Below are 24,017 nucleotides of genomic sequence, written 5' to 3'. Positions count from 1 at the left end.
AGGGCTGAGAGAGATTCCTGCCTGCAACCTTGGAGAAGCCACTGCCAGTCTGTGAAGACAACACTGAGCTAGATAGACCAATGGTCTGACTCAGTATATGGCAGCTTCCTATGTTCCTAAGCTGACCTAAGGTCCCCATCAGCTTTATGATCCTATAATTTCCGATAGTTTTTCTCTTTCTTCATGAAAATGGGTTTGCCGCCATGGGATCATCATTGCCTTATCTGTGCAGCAGTAGTACATACCCTTTGGTGTACTCCCCATAACATCCTCCTCTCCTCCCCACAGCAACATCAGGAGAAATGACCAGAAACAGGAAGCGTGTATCAGGTTTCCTGTCACCTCACTGAATAGGGTGCAAAGATCCATTTCCTAATGAGTCTTTGCAATATGGAAAGTGAGTATGATGTAAATATTTCTCCGTTGCACAGCTTTGTTTGGGATGCTGAGTTCTTATGGAAACCTTGCTCTTCGGCTCTTGTTTATATTGAGCTGCAAGGGCTTTTGACAGCCAACCACACTATCAGGCTTCACCTCTATCCGTACCTTAAGAAGCAGCGCCGAGAAGAGTGATTTAGCATCTTGTGTTTGCTGGAAGTGGGTTAATACAGAGTTCATTGAGCGTGTGCATTTGGTGAATGGCCAGTCAAATAATGGGGCAGATGGCTGAACCAGGAATAGAAACAGAAATGGCTGCAGACTGAAGATGTGAGGAATTCAGGGGGATTCTGCCTAGTTATGGATTGGTAATGGAATGGGAAAGGAATGGAAATACTTGTTGGGTAGAATATGTTTGCAGTATTAGCTGCTGTTAAGAGGGCAACAATGACAGCAAGAAAACAAATTTTAGAACGTCAAATTTGAAGATAATGCTTTGGATTTTTTTTTTTTAAGTGCATCTTAAAAGTAACATCACAGATGTGGCTAACCACTGTGAGTCAAACAAAAAATGTGACGTGCTATGTTTCAAATCTGTATGTTCCACCGTGTTATCTTCCAACTCCTCATTTTCAGGTACAGGGATGTGTGATGACAAGGCTAAGGGAAGCCTTAGGATGGGGAGGCTGGTGCAGTGGGGAGGAAGGCCTCCAGGAGAACAACTTGAGCTGTCTGTGACCGTGCAGGATATGTTTCAATTGAGTGTCTGGAGGGCAATGAGAAGTTATCATTGGTTGAATTCATTTTAAGATTGTTATCACTTTGGCAGGGACACAGAAGGCTGGGGAGCACCCAGAGGTATCCTCTAGGGGACAAGACATTTTCCTTTGGCACACACACCCAGCTTGTGATTGGCTGGAGCAGCGGGGCTTGGTTCAGGCTTGTCATGGGCTGTCTAGTTGCTCTGGAGTGCCAAGACTAGGCAGACTTCCTTTGCTTCCTTCAGAGAGGAACCATGAGGACTTGGTTCTCAGCCAAGATGGATTCACTTAAATGGATATGAAAGGTGGCTGTCAGGTACTTTCCTCGCCCTGATTAGTTAGCCCCACATTGATATGTTTAGGAGAGTTGATAAGTCAGAGCTCGTTTCTCCTGCAGTTCCTCAATAAAGTTATGGCATAGCTTCTACCATTTGACATCTCCTGTCTATCATCAGAGATAGCAGACGCTTCAACTGTCCCTGTTTATGAGGGATCCCCCCTGTTCTTTGGTACCTGTCCCTGGTAAATCACTGTCACTATCTTTGTCTTCTGGGGGTGCTGTGTTGAATGTTCTAGGTTTGTTCACACAAGCATTAACAGGGTAGGACAAGAGTCCTACCCAGTTTTGAGAGTTGTGCATGGTTCATGGTTTTTTTATTGCCTGCAAGGTAAAAACAAGGTACAGTAGGAGGCACTGACAGTGATAATCAAACAAATCCTTCCTACCCACCGGGAGGCTAGCTGATGATCAGTTGGCACCTCCTACCTTGTTTCCCCCCCTCCTAGACCATAAAAAATTGTCTTGTCCTACCCAGTTAATGCTTGTGCAAACAAGCCTCCTGTGAATGTGAGTTGCCAGTGTGTTGTCCTTCTTCAGAGATCAGCCCCCAAGATCTCTAGAAGTTAAATGTCTGAGCTTTTTTCCTTTGGCAAATAGCAGCTTTGCAAGGATATTCAAATCAGGAGCACACTGGAGGGTAGCATTAAAGTACCCCCTACTGCAGTCCTGACCTATGGGTCCCATGATCTAGCTGCTCTTTAACATTTAAAAAAAAAATAACAACCAAGCACACCCTTGGAATGCACATGTTAAAAGTAATGTGTTGTCTGATCCAGAGTGCATGGTTGGTTGCAGCTTATCTCTAGTACACATGCCCATAAATGCAGACCTGCATGCATGTCGCTAAAGCACCATGCAATGGATGCACAGCCTGCCATACCACCACAGTGCAGATGCTGTTTTAAATTTTCAGTCATATATTCTCAGACAATTATAGGTTTTTGGTACATCTTTCACCCAAAGAACCAACACTGTCTTGGCTGTTAAATCAGTGGAAGGCAGGTTGTTGTAGAGAAAATGGATGCAGTGGACATACTAGAGCCTTCAGCGATATGTAATGGTAATTTGGAAGACCCGGACAGTGGTCTTTGATACAAGAGAAGAGGTGTTCCGGCTGTGACCTTATTTTCATTTGTGAAATGTTGCAAGGTGTCGTCATCATCAAACTTGGTCTTGGAGTCCCCCAGGCTTGTGGTGATGGGGGACTTCAATGTTCATTTCGGGACCAACTTGTTCAGGGCGGCTCAGGAGTTCATAGCGGGCATGACAACTATGGGCCCATCCCAAGTGGTCTCGGGGTCGATGCACATTGCTGGTCACATGCTTTATTTGGTCTTTCACTCTGATCAGGGTGGTGTTCCATGGGTGGGGACTCCTGTGATTTCCCCACTGTCATGGACAGACTACCATCTGGTTAAGGTTGGACTTCTCACTTCCCACCTTCGCAGGGCTGAAGGGCCTATTAGGATGGTCTGCCAGAGAAGGTTATTGGATCCAATAGGATTTCAAGAAGCCTTTGATATAGTGTTGGCTCTGCCGGGGATCCTGTTGATGCTCTGGTAGAGAACTGGGACAGCAAACTCACCGGGGCAGTAGACATGATTGCTTCTAAGCATCCTCTCTGACCCACTTCAAAATTGGCCCCTTGGTATATAGAAGAACTACGGGGGCTGAAGCAGTGAAATAGACGACTGGATCGCAAGTGGAGAAAGACTTGACTCAAATCCGACAGATTGCAACATAGTGTACATTTGAAGATCTATGCTCAGGCAATACATGCGACAAAGAAGTGATTCTTTTCTGCCCGTATTGTATCCACAAGTTCACGACCAGTGGAGTTGTTCGGGGTTGTGAGAGGGCTAGTATGTGCCCCTCCTCCCTTGAATCAGAAACTGGAACCATCAATTACCTGCTGTGATGTGTTTAATGAATTCTTTGTGGGGGAAATTTCTCGTATTCGGGCCGACTTAGACTCAGTCTCCACAATTACTTCAGTGTCTGATGTGAAGGTGTCCAGCGACTCCTCTTGTGTGGTTAGGTTGGATCAGTTCTAGTTTGTGACTCCGAGGATGTGGATGAGCTGCTTGGAGTGGTGCAGTCCACCACCTGTTCTCTTGACCCTTGTCCGACATGGCTTATACTATCTGGCAGGGGTGTTGTTGTAGAAGGCCTGGTAGAGATTATAAATGCGTCTCTGAGGGAAGGTAGGATGCTTCCTTGTCTTAAGGAGGCAATTATTAGACCACGTCTGAAGAAGCCTACCTTGGATCCCTCAGAGTTGAGCAACTACAGGCCTATTGCCATTCGCCAACCTTCCATAGCTGGACAAGGTAATTGAGAGGGTGGTGGCCTCTCAGCTCCAGACAGTCTTGGAGGAAACTGATTATCTTGACCCATTTCAAACTGGCTTTCGAGCGGGCTATGGGGTAGAGACTGCCTTGGTCGGCCTGATGGATGATCTCCAATTAGAAATTGACAGAGGGAGTGTGACTGTGTTGGTCCTTTTGGATCTCTTGGCAGCTTTCAATACTATCAACCATAGTATCTTTCTGGAGCATCTGAGGGGGTTGGGAGTGTGGGGGGGCACTGCTTTGCAGTGGTTCTGCTCCTACCTTTCAGGCAGGTTCCAGATGGTGTCCCTTGGAGACTGCCATTCTTCAAAATCTGAACTTTTGTATGGTGTCCCTCAGGGCTCCATATTGTCTCTGATGTTATTTAACATCTACGTGAAACCGCTGGGAGAGATGATCAGGAGATTTGGTGCAGGGTGCTATCAGTATGCTGATGACACCCAAATCTACTTCTCCATGTCAACATCATCAGGAGAAGGCATAAACTCCCTAAATGCCTGCCTGGAGGCAGTGATGGGCTGGATGGGGGATAAGAAACTGAGACTGAATCCAGATAAGATAGAGGTGTTCATTGTGTGGGGTCAAAACTTGGGAGATGAGTTTGATCTGCCTGTTCTGGATGGGGTCACACTTCCCTGGGAGGAACAGGTACACAGTCTGGGGGTGTGTCTGGATCCAAGCCTCTCCCTGGTGTCTCAGGTTGAGACAGTGGCCAGAGGTGCCTTCTATCAGCTTCAGCTGACATGCCAGCTGCATCCATTTCTTGAGATAAATAACCTCAGAACAGTGGTACATATGCTGGTAAACTCCAGACTAGATTACTTCAATGTGCTCTATGTGGGGCTGCCTTTGTATGTAGTCTGGAAACTACAGCTGGTTCAAATTGTGGCAGCCAGGTTGGTCTCTGGGTCATCCCGAAGAGACCATATTACTCCCGTACTGAAACAGCTATACTGGCTGCCGATAAGTTTCTGGGGGAAATACAAGGTGCTGGTTATTACTAGGGATGTGCACAGAACTGGCTGGTTTGGTTCGAGTCTGGACTGGACCCAAACCAGACCGGGCCAGTTTGTTATGGCACCCCCACAACCCCCCCTCTGGGAGGGGTTGTGAACATTTCTTTAAAAAAATTATTTTTCACTTACCCCCTTTCGGGGAGTTGTTGGAGGCGGGGGGGGGGGTGTGCCCATGGAGGTTACCCCTTCCCCTGCCGGCCTCCCTTTATGATGCCATTTTGGGCCAACTCTTTGGCCCATTTGGGCCTTCCCCCTCCGGTGCGGTGGCCATTTTGGAGGCCACCGCACCGGAGGGGGAAGGCACAAACAGGCCAAAGAGTTGGCCCAATGGCCAATGGCACTATCTTTGTCTTCTGGGGGTGACAAGCCACCTTAAACAACCCCACCACCTCCAACAACTCCCCCAAAGGGGGTAAATGAAACATAATTTTTTTTTAAAGTCCGTGAATCCCTAGACAGTTGGAGGGTGTTTGGTCTGGGGTCGAACTGAACAGGGGATGGTTCAGAACCCTGAATGGTTGAACCAAACAGGTTTGATGTCAAACACGTTCAACATTGAACCTGTTTCCACATCCCTAGTTATTATCTATAAAGCCCTAAATGTCTTGGGCCCTGAGTATATAAGAGAACGTCTTCTTCATCATGAACCCCACCGCCCATTGAGATCATCAGGAGAGGTCCGGATGCAGTTTCCACCAGCTTGTCTGGTGGCTACTCAGGGATGGGCCTTCTCCACTGTTGCCCCAAATCTTTGGAACGCACTCCCAGACAAAATAAGAGCCTCCCCATCTCTGACAATTAAAAAAAAAAATCTTTAAAAACACATCTGTTCACCCAGGCTTTTAATTAAATACTTTTAAAATAGTTTAAACATTGTCTTAAAATATTGTTTTAAAATTCTAAATTGTTGTAATGTTTTAACTTTTTTCTGTCATTTATTCATTTGATTTTTTAAAATTATTATTTGATTTGATTTCTATACCACCCTTCCAAAAAATGGCTCAGGGTGGTTTGCACAGAGACATAACAAACAAATAAGATGGAACCCTGTCCCCAAAGGGCTCACAATCTAAAAAGAAACATAAGATAGACACCAGCAACAGTCATTGGAGGTACTGTGCCGGAGGTGGAGAGGGCCAGTTACTCTCCCCCTGCTAAATAAAGAGAATCACCATGTTAAAAGGTGCCTCTTTGCCAAGTTAGCAGGGGTAACTTTATTTTAACCAATTTATTTTAACCATTTATTTTAACCAATGTTTTAATTCTTGTTGATATTTGTTTTAACTTTTCTGTTTTTGTTGTAAGCCACCCAGAGACGTAAGTTTTGGGCCTTATAAAAAAAAGATTAATAAATATAAATATAAATATATGGAGCTCTTCACACAATAGATCCAGTGTTGGCTCTGTGAGAATCCCTAGATTCCCACAGCACTCATAATCCCATAGAGCAATCCTATGAACTCAGAAATTTGCCCCAATCCTTGCTTGGCAATGCACCAACCCAACATGAAGTTGACATCGTCAAGCTGAATTCAAGACTATGGATCTTGGCTTCATGTCAGGTTGCTGACCAAAGATTGAGAAATTTCTGTGTTTACACAATCGCTGTAAGGAAATGCTGACATTGGATTGATCGTGTAAACTCACCCTATTTGTATACTACCCTTTAAAACAAAGTTTTTGCAGGACAGTGTAAGGTAAAACAAGAAATCTACTGAATATTACAGAAAAAGAAACAAGCGACACTCAAACATTTTAAAAAACCAGCAGGGCAAAAAGCACTTAACCAAGCATAAAATCCAGCATGAAATCCATCAATATCAAACCAGCACAAGAAACTGATAAGGGCATGAGATAAGAGCAAGCAGGTGCACCCTAAATCTCGGTATGTAACCGGCAGAAAAGAAGACGAGAGGACTAGGACAAGTCTGTATTGCACCCCACTGGCCACTTTCATTCCTGGGGTTTCTTCATTGGCTTTCATTAATTATGCTTGGATTGACAATTTAACCATCCCTGTTAACTAACGAGAGAGAGAGAGTGTTTTGGCTTGACATCTCACACAAAGCATGTTGTATTCTTTTGACTCACTGAAGATCGCAATCAGGATGGGTGCCAAGAGAAGCCGTGCCCTCCTCCCCTCCCCTTACCCCCTCCCCTCTCCCAAGCCAGATTTACTTCATAGGAATGCAAGGCAAAATGTGAACCTCCATTTTCAGAAGTGATGATGATGATGATGATGATGATGACCTGCAGCTGGAGAAGTTGGCTGGAACTAAACTCCCCTTCCCTCGAGTCCCTCGTCTGGGCAGAAAAGAGGGAAATTCCTTCCACAGGTCTATTGTGGAAGTTTCCTTTCTCCCTTTAATTCATCACAGAAGGCAAGGCAGTTCCTTTCTCTTGCAATAAATCTCCTAGAGACATTAGCTCTGTTAACAGCACAGCCCTTGGCTCGCTCAGCTTTCTCTCGCTCTTGTTAGTTCCTTCCCAGAGAGGATAGATGGGCTGAAAACCTTCCTTCACATCACTGGAATCTCAGTTCACCTCAACAAGTCTGACAGTCTAGCCCTGATCAACACAGGAGGGAAATTTTTTTTAAAAAAATTGCAGCAGCAACAAAACAATATGACAACCAGAGGTGTGCTTACCTCTGGACTTTGGGCCCGAAGTCCAGGGCCTCCACACCCCCTGGGGGGCCTCCCAATAATCTTTAGCCTGTCCTGGGTGGTATGGTTTGTGCCCTCAAGAACCTACATGTTAAAAAATGATGCTTAACTTGCAGCGGGGGTGGTGGGGGAGCGGGGTCCAAAGGCCTTTAGGCCCAGGCTCCAAAATCACCTAGGTGCACCTCTGATGACAACCCTATCAAAAGTACCATGGATTGTATCTTCTGAGACCACGGGATGAAAAGAGCAGGATTGCTCTCCATTCTGAGGAGGCAAGAGCCAAGAATGTGACCAAAGTCTAAACTTAACAGTGGCAGACTTACCATGAGTTAAGAGGAGGTGGCTGTCTCATGTGCCATTAATAAGGGCAGTGGGTAGATGGATCTGATCTACAAGACCTGGTCTCCATGAATTTGTCTAATCCCCTTTTAAAGCTACCCAGGCTGGTTGCTATCACCACCACCACCCCCATTACTGAAAATTCCATAGATTATGTGCTGTATGAAAAAAGTATTTCCTTTTGTCTGCCCTAAATTTACTGCCAGTCAGTTTCATAGGATACCTATAGCCTACAGCCTTCTGTGAAGTGTAGATTTTTCCTTCGCCCTTCCTTCAAGGGGTGCAGGGTGGTGTCCATGGCATCTCCCTTCTTTATCTTCATAACAACCCTGTGATGCAGGTAAGGTTGTGTCTTAGCAGGAATTGGGGACTCTCTGGTCTAAATCCCAAACACTAACCACGATACCATAAAATGGGCTCTATGATCATTCAAGCATGTGTCATTCTGGAGAGGTAAAAGATTTAATGTATTATACATTGCTCTATAAATTGTATGGAGCACAGGGGAAATTTTTTATTGAAGCCACTCCAGTCATCCCAGGGTAAACCTATTAGTCTATTGCTTCATTATTTATTGAAAGATGACCAAAAATACATAACGAGAGCTGTTGCCAAGTATGCTTTCTAGGCTGCAAGGATAAGGGAGCAATATGGAAATCAAAATTGGATTGATTGTACATATGATCACTTTGTTTAATGTAATTTCATCTGTGCAAAGTGTAATTGAGTGGAATCTGTAATTGTTGCTGCTTTATGTTAGATTTTGGAAATTGCCATTGGCCTGGAGGCTAGTCAATAAAAATTCTCTCTCTGTAACCACTATATCACATTGGCCTGCTTATTGCTTCAGCACAGCTCCCACTCATTTCCATGGGGCATGCACAGAACATTATGCCCTATATTTGCAAGCAAACAACTAGGTAGGGGGAGGGGGGAGTGATCATGTGTGAGAGGGGAGCTGGATAAAATGGCGCCATCACACCCAGCTTTCATACCCAGCATTTTAACAAGGTAGGAGGAACAGCCATCCTATCCACCTCCTCTCTCACGCATGATCACTCCCCGCTCCTCCTACCTAGTTTGCTCACACACAATTGGAAATCAGGAGCATGTACAGCTCCTGAACCTGGGCAGGATGCTTGTCCTACCCCATTAACAGCAGCAGTGTGAACACCCCTACAAATTAGTGGTGGGATGCCATTTGGATTTTTCTTTGTAGGTAACAAAATGTCATGGGCTGGGCCTGAGGAAATCACTGGATGACATCCAGACTAACACTGCACTTGCATAATCAATGTTGCACTAGGACAAGGATGTTGCGCTAACCAGATGCACTAAGTCAGGAGCTTGTGTTCCAGACTAGTGTGGCAACAGGCGGGTGTGCTTCCTGCTGCAAAATCTCTTCCTCCTATGTTTTGCAAGGGACTTTGGCACAAGAGCATGGCTTGGAGCATCCCCATGACTTCACACAGCCACACGGCCTTCTTGCACTAGTTGCACATGCACAGCATTGGTCTGGATGTCTGCCAATGTCAGGTCTCAGGAAGACAGACTCGGGGCCACCACTGTCCTCTGCGGCTCTACAAAGGGGAAGAATCAGAGGTGGTATAATCAAGCAGATCAAAGGCAATACTTTCCCATGCAAAGTGCCACAGGCCCGTGGAAATTACAGGTTCCAGAAATGCCCAAGGCTGCAGCTCGACCAAGATATTCTAGCTGAACCAGATATACTCTTTTACAGAGCAGAGCTTTGAAGGCAGCTCAACACATGTTTATCTTTTAGGGTTGTCTAAATGCACACATTTTGCAATACAATCTGTTTCCCAGTTAGGCATGCATTCCTAGATCACCAACTGCCACTGGCCTAGATTTCTTCTGCTTTGATAGTGGCAGGCAACTGTCAGCCCAAGGGCTCCTCGTTAGACACCTTCCAGGGACTCCTGATCCCAAGACCTTCATGTCCTGTGTGCCTCCACTTTCTTCCACACAAGTCCCTGATGTGAAGAGCAACAGAGGCCTCAGCAAAGCTCTCACAAACATGGATTGAAAAACCATTGGGGGCTACTTGAAAGAGGGAAATGATAGGCATGGAAATGGTTAGGCACCTCCCTTCCTGCCTGCTGCCCCCTTTTCTAAACTGTCCCTTCCTGAAGCTGCTTTTCCTTAACAGAAAGTGGAAAATTCTCTTAATTCTTCCCTAAATGCTGTTGGTGTTTAGTTATATACAATTGCATGTAGCTCTGTTCTAACAACAGCCGGCACAATAAAACCAGTGAGAGCAATTTGTTTAGTTAGCAAAAGGCATCCTGAATAAACAGACATTGCTTCCCCCCCCCCCCGCCCCCTGCCCCACAGGAGAGGAGAGCCCCACCACTCATAGTAACACCTACACCTTTCACCAATGCAGCCGGTGCAGAATCACTTTTAAAAACTTGGGAAGAGTTTGCCTAGAAGTTTTGAAGTTCACAGATGGATCGATTGCACAGCAGGCTGATTTTAAAAACGATGGTGTGCATGTGGGTCTGGTCACTGGTGTATTTACCCCTCTGGATTGTGGAATTGTGTGTGATTCATTACCTTGTGAGGCTGCAAGTTGCGTGGTTTTAATCCTTCGTACACCTAGATCTAGGTATCGCATAAATAAATGGATGGCCGACATGCTGCACAGTTAAACCCCAATGGCAGGAAGCTGCCGGGGCCATGCACATGTGAGAGGCAGCCCCACGCCTTTCTCAGAGGTGGGCTGTTGTGAATCTCCTTAAAAGAGCGCATGGGCACTTGCTCCACACTAATTCCACTGGAAACATTAGAAATAGACCCAGCAGCTACTTGCTGCTGAGGTTAGACTGCACAGAAGGCTGGCCTCTCTATTTAGCTTTTGTATACCAGCTTGGCATTCCTAAATGAAAGGCAATATAAAAGTAGAAAAAGCCATCCATGGAGGGATTTATTAATATTGGGTACTTGACTTGATTCAGGGGCTTACTTCAGGTACATTCAGAGCTCTTGAACATATAGCCTGCCCTATTCGTTTCAGAGGAAGGAACAGATTCATGCAGTAAAAAGATGTACCGGGGCGTAACTATAATAGGGCAAGGGGAAACAGTTGTCTGGGGGCCCAGTGCCTGGGGGGGGGCGCGCCCTAGAGGCAAGTCACATGACTGACTCCCCCAGCCTCGCACCCACCCAGGCTTCCTTCAGTTGTATTCATCCTCCAAAATTGATGTGAGTGTTAAGACCTGGAGCTACCAGAACAGCATGTCTTTCTCTAGTACCATTAAATGACTTTAAAAAAAAAACAAAAAACCATTTATATCCCGCTCTTCCTCCAAGGAGCCCAGAGCGGTGTACTATAAACTTGAGTTTCTCTTTCACAACAACCCTGTGAAGTAGGTTAGGCTGAGAGAGAAGTGACGGGCCCAGAGTCACCCAGCTAGTATCATGGCTGAATGGGGATTTGAACTCAGGTCTCCCCGGTCCTAGTCCAGCACTCTAACCACCACACCACACTGGCTCCTTGCATCCTTGCTCCTTGCTGACTTGCATCGTCCACAAATAACAAAACCTTTTTAAAAATAATGTAGGATGATGTTCTATTGTGGCACATAGGAGGTAGGGGTGTGTGTGTGTGTGCTTTTTGTTACCACTATTCAGCCTCATTTAAGATTTCTTTACTTCATGAGCTGAGCTTCAGTGGGGGGGGGGCATTTTAAAATCTTGTCTCTGGGCCCACTCCAAGTTTGCTACGCCCCTGGACTGTACTTCAGTATGAATAAGGTAGTCTTGTGGGTGGGGGAGTCCTATATGTGCATTGGATTGCAGTCTTGTGACTGCATATATGATTCCCTTTGGGATATTAATGTTGTTACCCACCCTGAGCCTTTGGAATAAAGTGGGATACACCTTGGAGTGAAAAAGCAAACCAGTCACTAATCAAATGTGACTAATCAGTCACACATGTGGATGCCATCAAAATATCTCTGACCAGCATCTCCCGTTTCTTATCAATGTTCTTTTGCAGACACAGCAGGTTCAAGGCAGCAGGGAACAGCAAGGAAGAAGAACTCCACATGTAGACAGTTGGTGCCATTGCCTTCCAAAGAGCCTTAGAGGTTTCTGCCAATTAAATTGGATCGCCGATGCTTCCGATTTTGTGGCATGCTGCTACTGTTAGTTGATGGACAGTTATTGAAGGAGCTCAGGACTAGGGCTTTTTAAACAAAATGCTTCTAATATGAACCGCTCTCAAGGTAACCATTACTATCTCTTAAAAACATTTTATTATGAAGGCAAATGTATGTTTTAGCAATGCTCAGATGGCTACTTAATGTCATGTTTATCCCAGGCCAGACACTCTCCGAAACAAATGAGAGTTTAAGATCTAGCTTTCCTTTTTGTTTAATGGAGCTAAAGTTGTTTAAATCATCCACTTCCATATAAACGTTTCACTTAAAACAAGCCGACCTATTCCTCTCCATTAAAAGTTCATTCATCACAAGCCAGGAAAGGTTTCAGCAAGTTTCAAAGAGGGATTGGACATCTCTATGGAGCAGCGAGAATAGCTAATAGTTTCACATACTGGGGGACAGAATGTGAAACCTCTTGCCTCAGGGCTATACCTGATCTCCACTCTGTCATTAGAGGCAAGTGATCTCATCCGAGGTTGTGCACTTTCCCCCCTCAGAGCCTCAGATGTGCTGCCCACATGTGTGGGGACAGGATATTAGTCCACCAGGGCCATATGTGCAACCCCAAATGGCACTACATTTGGCAAGGATGGTCTGCCTAGCAAGGTCCAGCAACATCGGAGTCTGTCAGCAGCTTTGGCTGTTAATGACAGGCACCAGTACAGGAAGCACGGTGGCTCACGTTTCCAGTATCTGCACATATCATTAATGGGGACGTGCTGAATTTCCCCATGATGAGATGCACATGCACCCCATGTGGGAACATTTCAGCCTCTAATGCTATGCATGAAGACAGGAAGTATGACTGAGAACCAATCAACAAATGCAGATAAATCAAGGTTCCTGTAACCATACCATTTCAGACTACAGGGGGAGGATTATAACTCTGAATGCTCCCCAAAGTTGTTTTTGTGTTTTTTTTTTTTAAATCTCCTTATATATAGACTACTATATAGTCTAGCACTATAAGGAAAGGGTCAGACTAGAACTGTTTTCTGGCCATTATTTTTACATAGACAAGGATACTGATTGTGAGGGAACATTCAATCACGCAGTCCCCCCCCCCCGCCATCTGAAATGGTACAGGCTGAAATGGTACAGGCTAAGCAGCTGTGATTTTTCTCTATGTGTAGATCAGCCCGGAGTCATACTTCAAGTGTCCCTGTAAGAATAACATAGTGGTAGAAAAGAAACAAGGTTCAGTCCCAATCACCTTCAGGTAACACAGCAGTTCTCAGATTTGGGTCCCCAGATGTTGCTGCACTACAACTCCATTGTGGCTGGAGATGATGAGAGCTGTAGTCCAACAATGTCGGGGGACCCAACTTTAGAGAGAACCCCAGAGTTAAAGGCTCTCAGGTAGCAGCCCCCTGTCAACTGAGTAGGTCTCCTATGGCACGCTCTCACCCCCAAACCAAGAAAGCTTATTCACTGCGGCATAATTGTCACTTCGGCTACTATTGCCACATGCCATTTCTCTGCCTGAGACCCCTGAGAGCCACTGCCAGTCCAAACAATACCAGGCCAGATGGAAGTAGGGTCTGATTCAGTGTAAGGCAGGCTAATCAAGATGCCAATCATTAATGCCTGAAGCGGTACTGTATGCACAATATTTGGCAGTCAAACTATCTGTACATCTATCGTGATCATCCAGAACACAGTACTCACAAGCAAACTGTTTGGTGCCGATTGAATGAGGCTGTTCTCATGAGCCGCCAAGACAGGGCCAAGCCTGGGCTTGGCTGCCCATGAGAACCATCGGGATCCACGCGGCTCAGCCCACTCTCCCTGCATATGAGCAGAGAGCTGTCTCGGGCCGGTCGGATCGGGCACCCACACCACGACTGGCTCCGTCCCAACTCCGCCACGACTCCGGGAGGCTTGTTGTAGCCTCCTGGTCGGGGGTCTACTCGTGTGTCACCACGGCACGGTGGCAAACCATCAACTAGACAAGGTGAGCGGAGCACTCGCTCTGCTAACCTTGTTTAAGGGGACCGGCATTTTGTGCGGTTTGCTGCAGGGAGCCGCGCAGCACCCGTGGCAGCACACAACCAGGAGGAACCGGGCTAGGCTCCCGTAGCCTGGTCCCTCCTGGTCATGAGAATAGCCTCCCTGTTTAACTGACCATGTGTCAGCACCAGCTGCTTTCAGCCGGCACTGAAACACTGGGGGGTGCCTGCCTGTCGCTGGGGGATACCCACAATGCACTACGCACTTGCACAGTGCATTGTGGGATTTCCAGGGGCCGGGACAACACATCTCGGCCCCTGCCACTCTGTGCTGCCTAGGGTAGCAGCGGATCATCTGGGCGCACAATCTGTACACCCAGCAACTGCGACCCGGTTGTCTGCGAGGGAGGTAAGCTTCTATAGTCTCCCTCCCTGCACGCCATCCCGCTCGGGTCCCTAATCGTGAGAAAGGGCCCAATGTATGCCTTTGCGATGTGTTTAGGGTTGTCTGCAAGGTTATTTTGATCCTACACATTAGGAGGCTTGTCAACTGTTTAAAGATGTTTCAATCGATGAGTAATCTGACTCTGATTTAAACTGATTTAAATACAAGCGCATATTACTAAGACTTCAAAATAGGTGACTTTTTGAGATATTGAAAGAAATGTAATTTAACTTCACCCTATTTAATCAATGAATGCTACCACTTGATATAGTCAGCATTCTAACTAATGCAATACTGATTCTCCATGAGATGCAGCGGTGCTGTGGATGGGTTCTGGACTAACACAGCACCAGTACTAATGTGCGGGAGGGGGCCTGAATTTCAGCAGCCCCATTCCCCCAGATGTTCTTTGTGTCACTTCAAAATCTGTCATTGAGTACTGCGCAACCCTCAGGGACATATTTTTGGGTGACACATTGCACTTCTGGAAGAAGGGGAAGTCACTGTAATCCCCCACCCTGTGTGAGAGTGCTGGTACTGAATTAGATTATCCCAGGGTATCTCACGGAACACATGTTCTTTGTTAATTAGGATGTCGGCTTAGCCTGCTCTCCCCACACACAAGCAAGGCAGCAGCCTTGGGTGGCTGGATCGGCCACCCACACGACTGCCGGCTCTGTGATGGAGCTGGCGGGGCCTGGGAAGATCGGGGGCTGCATGACCCCCGGAAGCTCTAGTATGCCCTGCGCGAGCGTGCAGGGCATACTGGAGAGACCCTTGAGCCGGGAGGCTGCTTTTAAGCCTCCCAGCTGGGGGTCTACTTACTATTTTAAAAACTGGGTTTGCGGAGTGCGCAGACCCGGTTGAGGGGGGGCTAGTTTGGCGGTTTAAGGGGAAGGCTAGTTTCGCCTGTGAGCCCGGTAGCTCCTATGATCAGGCAAAATCGGGCTAGGCTCCCCTAGCCCGATTTTGTCTGATTGTGGGAATAGCCCCAGTGTCTCCCTTGGGTTTCTTCTTAGACTATGAGCCCTTTGGGGACAGGAAAGCTTAGTAGTAGTAGTAGTAGTAAACAGTTTTGAGAACTTTTTTTTTGCTGAAAAGTAGTATATAAATAGTAGCAGTTGTACTGAACCCCACACCTGGATCCAGCACCAGACTCTATCTCTACTTAACCAGGCTTTTCCTTAGTCCTCTTGATGCTGGCCTGCTGGATTCTGCTCTAGTTCAGCTATGTCCTATGATATTCTGCCAGGCTCTGCACTTTGCCCATCAGGCCGCACCCATCGACCCCACTTAGTGGGTAAAGCATGATGGATGTTTTTGAAATCCAAAGATGGCAACCCTTGTAGTCACTGACTGTTAGCTGACAAGGACAAGCACATGCTGTTTAGTCCACATGGCTGCCTTGCTGTGATTTGTGTGGTGTTGTCTCCGTGAAAATAGTGCCTTTTCTCTCCTCTAAACCATTTCCTGTTTTTCTGGTTTCTCCCTGGAGGGCCTCTGCAGTCTGATGCCCATGTTTTCCATTTCTCAGGGGCCACTTTATTCTCCAGACAGTAATCTAGAGTTCAGAAATTTTGCTGTACAAACTGACTAGCTCATGAGTCGTCAGGCTCCATAATAAAGTTGGTTCCCTTTAGCAGTCAAGAGTCCCATAGTGATTTACCTGCTTTATTGAAGATATTAGTATCCTACCTGCTAGCCAATGATTCTCGAGACAGGAGACAGAGTACATAAACATAAGCATAGCCAGGGCACTGAATACAAATTCCAAAGACAGCTATAATATTAAAGTATGGGCTATAGGTTACAACTTGAAAATATTTTTCTTTCTTATGAAGGACATTGTGGCTAAACTTTTCACCACACCTTAACTACAATTTAGTAGGGTCACCCGGAAGCTTTTCATACGGGGCTTTTGAAGCCCTTTAACTCGCATCTCCTCCAGAATGGAGCGGGTGCATTCACATATTGGCTAGATATACCCCGAAGTCCTTACGAGTTATCGGGGAGCAGTTGACACACAATTCGGGTTTTTCACTGTGCCTTAGAATGTAACCCAATTTATATCTCGGGGGGGAAATCCACTATTTGTGTCAGTTTGGGGGGACAACTTCCAGTTTGCAGTAAAGCTTCCCCACAAACTCACGGTAAGACCTGCTGTGTGTAAAAGCCCCAGGGGGCATATACAATTGCTTTGAAGGCCCAATATGGCCCATGAGCTGTGAGTTGGCCATTCCTAGTGGTTAGGATCCTAGACCAAATGTGAACACAGAGACATAGAGGCATACATTCCCAACCCAAATCAGTACACACATATACACCCAATTGTCTTGTTGGTGACTGAGGATAACTCACACCTTTTTAATCTTGCAACATTTCTGTGCATGCAGTTGCCTTATGAGTTTGACATGGCTGCATTTTGGTTCTCATTTGCTGATACTTCTCCACATTGACACTAGCCATGCAGAGATTTGTATTCAGAACCAGCAGAGATGTGCATTTATCCTGTTCTGACTGGCAGTTTGTCAATAAAGAAGTGTATGGCCTCTATGGAAGTTCCCCTTCTTAGCCCATGCCTGTTAATTTATTTGTATAAATTCTATGATTGCATTTTATGTTCATTTAATGGCTATTAAGAAGAGGAAATGCATTTTTATGTTCTTATCATTGCTTTTGTATCATTTGTCTGGGCTTCTCTAGAACAAATTAATTTCATTACAATCGTTTCTTTCCAGATGTGTTTTATGTTTGCTGTTATTCTAAATAAAAAGCCAAGCAAACACTGAAGGGAAATAAGCCTGGTCTCTTTATTCAGTCTCTTTATTTTGCGCTAACTTTTGCAATGGCCAAGGAAAATATCCTAATACTCCTATTAAACTGAAGAGAAGAAACCAAATGTCTGCAATCTATAAAAATGAAACCTTCCTCTGTCTCTCTCAATCTCTCTCTCTCTTTCTCTAACACACACACACACACACACACACACACACACACACAACACGGAGCCTTGTCAGCTCTACGGATGTTTTCAATATCTTTCATTATACCCATAAAATTAAAACACATGGAACAAATGTACAACATTGGTTGGCTAATAAGAGAAGTAAAAAGTTGTTAATCAAACATGTGGCCTTATAAAATAAAAGAAATAATTGGAAAAGATATCTAATTTGTCTATTGAATGCCTCCAACGCTCTCTTTATCACTTAGATGGACAGAATATAATTGGTACAGTGAAAGCCATCAATCTTAGCAACTGGGCTTCCTGAACAGGCTACAACTATTACTGTCATATTATGACACCATAATATCAAGATCAATGTTGTTTTAAATGCACTCCAGTTATGGGCAATTGGTGACAATAAAAACAGTGACAAATTGATGAAACAAGCATCCAATGATCTGTTGTCTAAAATAAGCCATAAATTTTATATATATATATATATATATATATATATATATATATATATATATATATATATATATATCTCCCCCAAATTCATAGCCACTGGGATAGTTTTTACTTCCCCAGCGGATCAATCTGCTCTAAATGCATTTTCAGTGCTGCATTATCCAACAAGTTATGACTTTCTCGAAGAGAGAAACTTCCTGATTTGATTTAAGGGTCATTCCCTGGCAGCTTCATAATGTCATTGTTAGCATAATTGTGACCATAAGAAGGGATTTGATTATTTAAAACAGAAAGTGTGCAAGTTATTCTTGCATGCAGTCATCCATGCCATCATCACAATTGGATAGTAAACACGAATGCTTATTAAAAAATGTAACACAAGGACTGTTTTCCTGAGTTAGCATCTCTCTTGTAATGGATACGAGCTAAAAGCCTGTCAGGTTTGATGGGCAAGGGAGAGGGAGAGATGAGGAGTGCCCCCAGATCCTTCTCCAGCCCCACTCCCTATCCACACTCAGTATCCCACTAGCCTACTTCTCTCTCTGCTATTTGGGGAAGGGCTGCAGCTCAGTCGTAGTACATCTGCTTTGCATGCAAAAGGCTCTAGGTTCACCTCTGCTATCTCTAGGTAGGGCTGAGAGAAGACCCTTGCCTGAAAGCCTGGAGATCTGCTGCCAGTCAATGTCAGCAATGCTGAGTTAGATGGACCAACAGTCTGTCTCAGCAAAAGGCAGCTTCATACGTTTCAACACCCCACCCTTCCATCAATCCATCAATGAAGCCATTATCACAGGAGAGGAATGGGCAGGACCAGGCCTATTTATTTTCCCACACCTACCTTAGACCCTTGCTGCTCCGAACTGAACACAGCCTCTAGGTACTGAAAGCAAATGAATGGGCTTGAAAATACCATTGGATGGGAGGCTGAACCTGTAGCTTGCCTCTGAGGATCCCAGGAATGGATGGAGCAAGACACAGATTCCTGCACACACACCCTCTCATCTGTGTCCCAATATCAGATTGCAGCCTTTTTCCTTGACCCCCTAACACTCAACAAGTGTCACTGAGGACCAAGCCAGTTCCTTCCAGGGCTCTGTATCACTTCTGCTAGAGTGGCACATGTTGGGAGCTGCCTTGGATATGGATCTATGAATACAATGCTGACTGCTAATGGAACATGTGGATAGGCACAGAGCCTCCATAAACTATGGTTAAGGGTAGGGGGGGGGATTTAAGGATGTGAGGAGGGGGCACAAGGCATGCCCAAAAATATTAGTTTGAGGTGGAAGCCTGGACTCCCTCCACCAGAAGCAAAAACCACCCCTGGAGAAGCAGAGAGCACATATGTTTTGCAGCCGTGGAATGTTCAAAGGTTTTGAAAGGAGGTTTTCCTCCTCCTGTCAATCAGCAAGGCACAACCAATAACACTGCAAGTTTATGGGAAGGAGGGTGAGAGAAAGGATTCTATCCTGACAAGATCCTTCCAGTCCTACATTCCACCTCCTTGCCAATGCTGCTCTATTCTGTCCCTTTCTCATCAATATAACATGCAGGATTTCAGATCTGATGTGACATTTTTGTTGCTGGTTCCACCTGTTGATATGGACTACATAATTCATTTATTCATTTAATTGATTGATTGATTGATTGATTGATTGCTATACCGCCCTTCCAAAAATGGCTCAGGGCGGTTCACACAGAGAAATAATACATAAATAAGATGGATCCCTGTCCCCAAAGGGCTCACAATCTAAAAAGAAACACAAGATGGACACCAGCAACAGTCACTGGAGGTACTGTGCTGGGGGTGGATAGGGCCAGTTACTCTCCCCCTGCTAAATAAAGAGAATCACCATGTTAAAAGGTGCCTCTTTGCCAAGTTAGCAGGGGCCTAATTGGCAGAGGCCTTCCCCAACCCCAACTTACAATGCTTCCCTAAATAGAGACACTTGCCTTGCCTTGCTGTTTACTATGCCAGCTACCCAAGTGTTCATGACTGAAGTGAACGGCAAAGAGGTTCAGGCAGACCTCAGAGTTTTTCTTCTAGTCAACCCTTCCCCTCCAATCTGTGAGGTCATAACCATGGGTTATGACCAAATCCAAGCTGAAGCTTTGCCTTACAACATTTTGTTCTAAGCTTTGCCATAGAGAAGAGAGCTAGTCTTGTGGTGCGCTCTGTAAGATATTCCCCTCAGGGGATGAAGCCGCTCTGGGAAGAGCAACTAGGTTCCAAGTTCCCTCCCTGGCTTCTCCAAGATAGGGCTGAGAGAGATTCCTGCCTGCAACCTTGGAGAAGCCGCTGCCAGTCTGTGAAGACAATACTGAGCTAGATAGACCAATGGTCTGACTCAGTATATGGCAGCTTCCTATGTTCCTACGCTTCCTATGGGTCAAGCTAGCTCTCCTTTACCAGTCCTGCCCCTGCCCCTTCTAGCTCTATCCTTATTATTCTGCATTAACCATGTCCTCCAGACCCTGAAAAAGAGGTAAGAAATTTGTCTCAATTCCAGGGCAAAAACTGTATTTTCGATTGGATTTAGGGAGAGATAATCCTATGCGTGGCCTCCTGCCCTCCCACTCCTGAACCTCTTTCTGAGGGGCTTTTCTGTACAGTGGAGGAAATGAACATAGGAACATAGGAAGCTGCCATATACTGAGTCAGACCATAGGTCCATCTCGCTCAGTATTGTCTACACAGACTGGCAGCGGCTTCTCCAAGGTTGCAGGCAGGAATCTCTCTCAGCCCTACCTTGGAGATACCAAGGAAGGAACTTGGAGCCTAGATGCTCTTCCCAGAGCGGCTCCATCCCCTAAGGGGAATATCTTACAGCGCTCACACTTCTAGTCTCCCTTTCGTGTGTAACCAGGGTGGATCCTGCTTAGCTTAAGGGGACAAGTCATGCTTGCTACCACAAGACCAGCTCTCTTCCCACGGGCAATAATGTATTGCCCTCTTCCTCACAACCCTGAAACTGCCTTCAGAAGGGGGAAGAGTTTTTGGGATCTAACAACCAACAAGTAGCTCCAAGTAGAATTAATGGAGCCAACTTTCTGCTTCTTTTAACATCCAAGTCACTCTTAGGGTTTAGTGGCAGGGGGAAAGGAATCCATGGAATAGTATTTGATTACTGTTCATTGAAATGGAACTTATTTGTCCACGATGAGTTCCCCCCTCCAACCCAATTTTAAAAGGGAAGGTGCTTATAATGTGGGTGACCACCACCTATTTTCAAGATAGAGGAATCAAAATAAAAAATATCCTAATCAGAATACCCTAGGGTCCCCACCTACATGGTTTGTATCATATTGTAAACAAATGAGTTCTAAAGGGGTGCTGCCTACACTTTGAGTGGCTGCCATTTTGAAACAAGATAGCAGATTAAAATAAAAATACCTCCATCAGAATACCCTAGAACCTCCTCCCATGTCCTGTGAATTGGGTTTCCACTGGACTGGCAATACATGAATTCTAAAGAGGTGGTACTTATGTTTTGAATGACTGCCATGGAACAAGATCGCAGTTTGTGGAGGAATTCCTTCCTCGGCATATCCCAGGACCCCCTCCCATGTGCTGTGGATCTGGTTTGTACTGGACTGTAAACACTAAAGTTATTAAGGACACACACACAGGCTGCCTTCACACATAATGGCAAACTGGGTGTCCAATGGAACTGCAGTTTGCCCCCATCCCCCCACCCTGCCGCACTCCCAAGACAATCCCGATCTGCAGTCCGGGAGATTGCAAGGGGGGAGGAACTGGCTACACAGGCTTCCTCCTTCACGTGAAGGAAAGCCGTGGCATCCAATCAGAGAAGGAGAGAGGGAGGAGCTTCCTACCTTCTACGCCAGTTTTACACAGCGGCAGCCTGCAGAAGACACGATGCCATTTTCTGATCTGAGGTTTCAGCAGCAAAACTCAAGTGGAACCAAAGGTTTGTGGTCTAAAACCTTGGGTTGCTTTTGTGAAAGAACATTCCCACATTTGGATGACCTCTAGCATGGTTGCCTCTGGTTTAGTATGATGTCCAAAAGCAGCCAAACCACACACAGAGACATGGTGATCTCATAAGCCCTCTGTTTGAAAAACAGGCAACAAATGGTCTGTGCGGTCAGATATATTACTATTAGAAACAATATTGTCATTATATGAAATATCCGAATAAATCTGATATTGACTATAATAGCCCCCTTGTGTGTCAGAATTATCGGAATTATTGTCAGAATTATTGAAAATATTGTCGGAATAATCAGAATTAGAAAATTGTGTCGTTGGCCTGCTTGGGGCCTATTTTTTAGGCTTGTGCAATCAGATATATCTGATATTATGATCAGAAACAATGTCACCACTACTGGAAATATTGGAATACATCTGATGATGACTACAATGGCCCCATTGTAATTCCAATTCCAAAATTTTTTATATTGGATCAGATTGGATCTGACATGATATTTTGAGGGGTGCACAGGCCTACAAATGGACACTCAAGTCCGATTCTCATGTTATGTTCAGCACACTACAGTCTATGAAGTGTCCGCATATACAGTTCTGTGTATATGTAGTTATTCACACAATATGTCCAGTGCTTGTACAGTAGTACACTTTCTATCAATACCCTGCATTTGAGGGGGCCTGTATTCAAGTTTACTTTTAAACTGAACATACAGTCATTCACACAAAAATGTGTACACGTGTAGAAACATCTGGATGAACGTACAATGGAACGTCTGAATAGAAATTCAGGGGTAGTCATAACTAATTGTAAGACATAACCCATTACAAGGAAACAAGCACATCACACTTCAATTTACCCAGCACTAAGGGTTGTGTACAGATACCACAGAGGTGGGTGGGTGGCTGCCTGGGGGCCACAAGTGTTTGGGGGACATCTGCAGCTTCCCCTGCCCCTCCTCCACTGGGTGCTTGGCCCCAACTTGCTCCAGTCACTCTTTGGTCATGCTCTCCGTGTCTCCGGCAGCTGGTTCAGTGAGGCAGAGCTGCCCCAATTCCAGCAAGAACAGGCAGCCCCTTTAAGGCAAGCCTCTTCTTGCTGGCACTGGGGCAGCTTTGCCTCACCAAGCTGGCATGGCCAGTGACATCATCAGGTCTTATTGGCTTGACCAGAGTGTGGAGTTGGGGCCAAATGTCCCACTACTTGCCTCTGCTGCCTGACAGAAGGCATCTTCAACTCTTCTCCAAGGACCACCACCATCCTGCAAGCCTGCTACACCCCTGCTGTGTACATTGATTATATACAGATATGAATCTCCGCATAGGAAGCTGTCCTCAGCAGCTTTGGGAAGGTTTCCACAAGGACCTTCAAACAAAATCTATGTCCCTTAAAGTGTATCCTTCCCAGTGAATTAAGGCCAAATGTGTGCATTCAACAGGCTTAAATGGTAAAACATTTAGCTTTTCTTGGACTGCAGCTGCCAGTGGGAATTAGCCTGTTTTAACGTTCCACCAAGCCCCTCTATGTATGGAGAAATATAGCACCTCAGGGGATGGCTAGGGTCAGGTGCATCCATCTCCTTTATACACTGGATTCCTATTTTTCTTGTGAGTATGCTGACATGCAATTGCTCACCACCCACAGCCTGAAATAGTATAGTTCAGGAAATCAATACTACTTGATTCTACTGAACGTATACAATCACCTTCAGTCTAAAGACCAAACTACACATTGAGGCTGTTCACGCGACCAGAATCCTTGGGCAGAAGAGGGTTAAACCAAGTGTTCCTGGTCATCTGGGGGAGCCCTCCTGACACAGCCATCCTGAACCTGGGTAGCCCAGATTCCCTATTATTATTATTATTATACACAGTCAGACAGGTGTTATTGACTGGTTTGTTTTATCCAGACATCGAGTCCTTCCCAAGGACCTGGGATGCCAGAATTTTATTATCAGTGTTGTTGCTGTTGTTATAGATATCGTCGCAGAATATAGGCTGTTCCCAGTAAAGCTGCTTTTTGTAATTGGCTGATGGTGATTATTTTGACTTGTTTTTCTTTCTTCTCGACTACAGTTATATCTGGTGTATTGTGTGGCAGATGTTTGTCTGTTTGTAGTCGGAAGTCCCATAATATTTTTACATCTTCATTTTCTACCACTTTTTCAATTTGATGGTCCCACCAATTTTTGGCTACAGGTAGCTTGTATTTTTTGCAGAT

At 45.4% G+C, this 24,017-nt stretch overlaps 1 protein-coding gene across 1 annotated transcript in view; it reads left to right on the top strand.

Annotated features, from left to right (window-relative positions):
- The window catches only part of HOXC6 (homeobox C6), a 163,812-nt gene extending 151,805 nt beyond the window's left edge, over positions 1 to 12,007 (top strand). The window contains exon 2 of the transcript XR_008316304.1: positions 11,873 to 12,007. The gene's annotated coding sequence lies outside the window, so the exon portion shown is untranslated. The remainder of the gene's footprint in view (positions 1 to 11,872) is intronic.
- The last annotated feature ends 12,010 nt before the right edge of the window (positions 12,008 to 24,017 follow it).

Source organism: Hemicordylus capensis, chromosome 2 (genome assembly GCF_027244095.1).
Source record: "Hemicordylus capensis ecotype Gifberg chromosome 2, rHemCap1.1.pri, whole genome shotgun sequence".
In the NCBI taxonomy this organism is placed as follows: Eukaryota; Metazoa; Chordata; class Lepidosauria; order Squamata; family Cordylidae; genus Hemicordylus; species Hemicordylus capensis.
Note: the sequence above shows the minus strand (reverse complement) of the source record. Positions and strands in the feature narration are given on the sequence as shown.